Source organism: Meleagris gallopavo, chromosome 10 (genome assembly GCF_905368555.1).
Source record: "Meleagris gallopavo chromosome 10, MGAL_WU_HG_1.1, whole genome shotgun sequence".
NCBI lineage: Eukaryota > Metazoa > Chordata > Aves > Galliformes > Phasianidae > Meleagris > Meleagris gallopavo.
This window is the reverse complement of record NC_139413.1, coordinates 14,633,942-14,640,230: the sequence shown is the minus strand read 5'-3', so window position 1 is coordinate 14,640,230 and position 6,289 is coordinate 14,633,942. Positions and strand designations below refer to the sequence as shown.

The 6,289-nt window shown below is 37.6% G+C and overlaps 1 protein-coding gene across 3 annotated transcripts in view; it reads left to right on the top strand.

Moving 5' to 3' along the window:
- Nucleotides 1-6,289, top strand: part of LRRC8B (leucine rich repeat containing 8 VRAC subunit B) — a 29,867-nt gene that overhangs the window by 3,472 nt on the left and 20,106 nt on the right. The window lies entirely within an intron of this gene.

Sequence of the window (6,289 nt, the reverse complement as noted above, 5' to 3'; positions counted from 1 at the left end):
GTCATATGACACCATGTTATAGGCATTTTTTATTTATTTGATTCCCATTCAAAATAAATGTTTGGGTTTGGCTGTTGGAGGTTTGTTTCTTTGTTTTCCCTGGTAGGCTACACTATAATAATTTACTTACCACTCAGCACTATTTTAAAAAAGTTATCATAGCTAATTACCTTGATCTCAGAGTTCAGATTATACTGGCTTTATTGCCTCTAAAGATCTAATCCTAACAAGTAACGAGAACACTCCAGTAAATTACCTCATATGCTTTGTATATTTAAGAGAAAACTGAATGCAACAGCACAGTGCAGGTGGTGGTGGATAACTGTATTTCTTATCCATAAACAGATTAATGCTTATTTATTTAGATGTTGTTCACACTAATAAAGCTGATTTTGTGCTGACAGATTCCAGAGGCACCTTCTCATTATGGATTTGGGAAAAGATGCTTCAATATAACAAACCTAATATCTTTCTAATATTCTCCAGAAAAAAAAAAAAAGGCAAATTTCTGTTTGAGATGTAGGATCTAGCCATCTACCAGGAAGGAAGTCTGGCATTTTTACTGGTAGGAGCTTCAAATAGTACAGAACTGGTGTTTTAACCTTCTGGAGGAATATTTAAAATAAATAAAGGAAATAAGCTAAATCATTGATCAATCCACACTTCAGGAAAGGAGACTGAAGTGAATGAGAAAAGTCCAGAATGAAAGTGTGCTGAAATAAAAAAAGTTGGTTTTGATCTTTTGACCTAGAATCTTCTGAGGATCTGAGGCTACATGGTGCTAAATAAATTCTGCTATATTTTAAGGTCAAGTTAAATGGAAAAGATCTTATAATGGCTGATCCCAAATTAGTTTTTTGTTGATTCAATCAATTTTAGTCAAAGCAAGTTGGAGAGTAACATCCCACATAGACCAAATTGCAAGTGCTAACATGAATTCCTAGAGAAAAGACAGCTGGGGACTATCATTACCAACAGGAGAGTAGTTGAAGGGAGTGACTCTCTTGAGTTGTGTCAGTTGAAATTAGGGCTGTGTGTCTATAGCCTAACAAGTAAAGCTACAACGATTACATAGAACAGCATAACAAGTAGTTCCTTACTGGAGAACTTCTAGTTTCTAGTTTGTTAAACTCCACAGTAAGCATAAAGCTGTCTCCAAACAAATGCTGGATTGACTAGAAATACAAAGTTCTACAAAAGTAGTAGGCAAACAGAAACAAACATTAATAAAGTATTTTCTTTGTATAAAGTTATTTTGACTCAGTATGAAGCGAGTGAAATACAAGAATTAACACAGAATAAGTGAAAGAAAAACCTAGAATGCTTGTGAGTAATTCTGAATGCATAAGAATACACTGAAATGTATGTGACACAGGGTTTTAAGAGCTAGTCTTATCTGCATTTTTATTGAACTGCAGTCATAATGTAGAGTGGAGTCAAAGCATTTGTAAACGAGTGAATAGCAATACATAATGCTATAATGTGATAGAAAGTATAGCAATAACAACAGAATAATAAGACAACCCTAAGCTGCAGCAAATGAGAACAAGCTCAAATACAGCCGCCATAGATACAGATAAGAAAAAAACCCACCCACAAAACTACCTACCTTTGAAAGGCCTCCAGTACATAAGAATCTCCAGTATGATACCTTTGCCCCCACTGCCAACCCTTAAATGAGGTCTGGGAAGGGGTGGATAGTGGTTCCACCCCTTCCTGTCTCTTAGAGGCACTGCTTGCACCTGAGCTCCCCTGAGTTGGCCCTGCCTTCCCACCAGGTGCTCAATCACTGTTTGAGGCTGTGACTTGGCATTTCTGCTACACAGTAGAATCCCAAAGCTTTAAAAAAAATCATTTTTGTTGGTAGAATATGAGCATGCACTGATCAGTGATAAGTAATGCGGTATTAAGCGTCATATGTGAACTGTTAATGCTCATAGAATTTGTAACTTACTTACTTTGTGTTGAAAGCAGTTAGGGAACAAATACTCATTGTTAGCTGCACTGTTTACTTGAAGTCCACCTCCAGATTTCTTGAAAAGTTTCAGACAAGACTTCACAATTTTTCAGTAAAAATAAGATGCTAGAATCACCAGGACAAAAGAATGCAATACCATCTAAAAGAAGCAGAGAATAACTCTTATTCTTGGCATTTAAAACATAGATGATGACTGGAAAACATCCTGCTTAAAAAACATTGTTTATCCTACATTATGCTGTATGTTTTTTTAATTTCCTTTTCCTCTCACTATTACTCAGGATGTCTCCTTGATCCCAACATGCTAGTTTCTTCTTTATTCAAGCCTTCTGTTTCCTCCCCAAACTCTTTGAAAACATTTATTTCATAAGAGATATTTCTTGTACAATATTTTCTAACTAGCCTTTCCCTCTGCTTAGTACAGGCTTTGTTCTGCACCTAGAAATCACCTACTGTGTAATCACCTATTTCCTGTCTTTGAATGAAGGTTTATTCCTTATCACCTCAGTACAGCCTTCAGCATTGTTACCTGTTCTACCTTTCAGCACTGCATACCACTTTGATCCAGTCTTCTGACAATTTTTTTTTCTGTGGAACTTCTCTGCCTCCTGTTCCAAAGTACATTTCTCTGACTAGGAATATTGTTTTAGGATTGTATCTTTATTATCTGCTCCCCTTAAACCATCTTTCATCTATTCATCATTATCCTGTGTTTTGAAGTCCATCAAAAGCTTTCATTCAGCAGAGTATGTGAACAGAATCTTTGCTCAGCAAAATGTGTAGTTGACTTTATATTGGGGTTTTATAACTGATTTAAGAGCACATGTACTATTGCACTGGGACCAGTTCCTGGAGATGATGAATGAGGCACAACCACACTCATTTGTGTCTGCAGTCCCCTCTCTCCTCTCCCTCTGACTCTTCCTCCTCTCATTTGGGGGCACTATTCCAGCAGATTTGAACTTAAGACAGCTATATTTGAAAATTAAAGTTTCCATCAAAAACTGCTCTGAAAAGTGATATGCTGGTTATTACTGTTTGGAACAGGTGGCCAGATAAGAAGCACAGCACTCAATTAAAATTCACTGTACCACTATTTCTTGGTTTCTATTAGTCTTTTAAGGTGTGGCACATACTCCTGACCAGCTGATGCTGGATCAAATTTTTATGACTATCATATTCATTTGATAAATGAAGAAGGCCGTTGCTAGACTCTTACTATCCAAAGCTGTCGGGAGGGAGTATCTCTTGCTGTGCCTGGTGGCACAGGACTTGGGCAGATCTCTCCAGTCCAAGTACAGCTGTCACTATCCACAGATCCAGCAGAGGGAAGTGTTGTTCTAAAATATGCACCCCCACTACTTGTGGGTAGTACTTACAAACTGCAAGTCACAGTACTGCACCAGGAGATCAATGATCTGGAGCCTATGAAATATGTGATTATAAATTCTCAGAAGACAAAGGAGCTTTAGCAAATGCCAGAAAGAGCAAGTATGATAAAATCAGGATTTGCCAAGGACTGAAATGAAATTATCTATGGATCTTTGGAGCTTAAATGTTTTTATTCTCTTTTGGAGAGCAAATGTTTGTGTGGCATTTTAGAGATTAAAGGGTTATGATCTGATGGTTTGTGCTTCAGCTAACTGTGAAACTATAGCCTTTCATATCAAAAGATAGGATCTTGAAAAATACATGGTCCAAAACATTCTTAGTGATCACAAGGCAAGTTGTCATAGAAAGCTTTATTCAAAAGGTCTGGCTTCGTTTCAGATTATTGCTTCCAGAGCAATTGTCATTCATGATGCTGTTGCTCCAACAACTCCAAGCAGCACTGGAGGGCTAAAAGTCAAGTATAATGTCACCTTTGTGAAAGAAAGTTCAATTAGAAATATTTTAAAGTGAAAATTTAATGTCAAATATTACCCTTCTAAATATATGATACTCTGTGTAGCTTTGTCTTACTTATTCCATCAGCTTTCCAAGGATTGTGTGAGTGAAGAGACTGAAGTGCACGCTCAAGACATCCATTAGTCACGCATACCATTTGAAACTGTTATTACTTCTTCTGAAGTTCAAAGGTGGTTTTGTAAAACCTAAACATCAAGTTAAGAAAGATCAGGGGATGACATGATGCGTAAAATGAAACTCAACTTTTCTTAGTGTAGGTAACTGTTGAATCACCGATTGAGCACCTGGGGAAAAGACCTGGGAGCACAGGTGAAGACAATTCAACTGTGTGACCAGAAGGGGTGAAGCCTGGCTGCACCTCTCTTAGACCTCATTTAAGGGCTGACTGGCCCAGGGAAGTTTTTTAGTTGGAGATCCCTTTCTTGGGGAGTTTCTATTGTGAGCCTAGGTCTTCAGAGACAGGTGAGCACTTTTTCTTTTGTAACATCTTTTGGTTATGTTAGTCCTTTTGTTATTGTACCTCTTGTATTGCAATTCTCTCATTCTGATTTTTACATTTTGATTGTTAAGGTGTTGTTTTTTGTGTATCTTATAAATGTCTGAGACAAGCTATTAGAACTTGAAGAATGTTTTCCAGATAATGCTGTTTGAAAAATATCTGAAGGAGCTCATCCTAATATATTAGTTTTAGGATGACTCTAAAGATGGACTTAACCCATTGGGTTTACAGCTGGAAGCTGTACAGCTAATAAAAACAGCATTGGTCTTGAGTGGGTAGCTAACAGAGTATCACTATTGCTTAGATCTCATTATTCAGAGGCCTATGGTGTGTGATAGATGGTTTGAGTGCTCCCTCTGTGGATCCTTAGGAGCCATTCAGCAGCAGAATAAATAGAACTAAACCTAGCAAGTTAAGTTGTAATCTCTTGCTTAAGCAATTAGAACCTCATAACCATTAGGTGAAGTTCCAACTTAATATTTTTCCTGTTGTTTTTATCACAACAGAGTGTCCCTGGTTTTGTAATTTAATGAAATAATAATTTGTCTTCCTAGCCTATTAACTGACAAAAAAGAGAAGTGTGGCAGGTCTGGCAGACTTTTCATTCTTAGTAAGTAGGAATAAAGATTATAGAATAAAATACATTTATTTTGCTCACAGAAAGGGGTAAATAGTTCCAGTATGGTAAAACAGATGAAATATTAATCAGAGAAATGCTAGTAGAGGAGGTGATTCATAATGATGATGTAGTCAGCTAAGGAAGATGCAAGTCAAGAGACAAATAGGACTGCTGTCCTAACTGATGTTTACCAAAGTTCAAGAATGATTTTCAGAGAAGAAACTGCAGAAAATGCCTTATGTTACCATCACTGTGATGACAATAGCATCTCCTTTGTGGTAAAAATACCACTAATTGGAGTCTACCATTGTAAGTAAAAGCTATCAGCCTACAGTAAATACAAAACAAATACATTCTGCAGCATGCTAGCAATATGGCTGCAAACCAGGAAAATGAGCATGCAATTTTTTACGACACATCTGTTTGTATTAGCGTAAGTTTGGATTAAAGGGCAAGCTTCAGTTTCTTTGTAACTAGTTTCACTTTGGACTCAATGGCGATGTTTGAGTTCCAAAGCATTTTTGCGTGGAAGTATGTTATACTTTAATAGCCCTTTTAAAAGCTGAAACTAATAGTAGTACCTACACGTGTGCTCAATATGGTTTGGAAATTATTATTTTCACTAAGATTTGTGCCAATGCTGTCTAAATGAGGGGAGTTCTGTGCAGATGTGAGGAAAAGGATTGTTTTGAAAACAGATCTTTTGATATGAAGCTGATGATAAGACAAATGGCAAACATTTTATACCAGAATGTAAGGAACATAATTATGTTGTAACTAGGATTTTGAATAGATATTTGCAGTGCAGTTGGTGAGAATGCAAATATCGCAGGAGAATTACTTGAGTATATTGAGCTGTTTGTATGCATAACTAAGAGGAGGTAGAAACAACCCATTTGTCCCAGCTATTTGTAGGAATCGAGGCAGAACTCCAGTTTTTCTTCTGGGCTTCATGCATTTAGCCCAGGAGAAGCAGCCTTTGTAGACATGATTGAGGGAGGGAATCACCTGACAGCTGGAGAAAGAGGAAGCAGGAAAGTCAAATGAACTTCTGGTGGTTTTTGAAGTGTTGTGTGTGCTTGTGGCTTTTTTAATGTTATCTGTTTTTGACTGAAGTTGAATAGGTGCATTAGGGCCTTGCAGCGCGGCGGCTTTCAGCTGCCCCTTTCATAAAGGAGGGCGCTCACTGGGTGTGCCTGACCGCAACAACGGAGCTGCAGCTCTGCAACGCGTGCAGAGGTGGGGAAGCTCAAGCTCGCTTTGTGCACGCATTCATTTTTTTTAT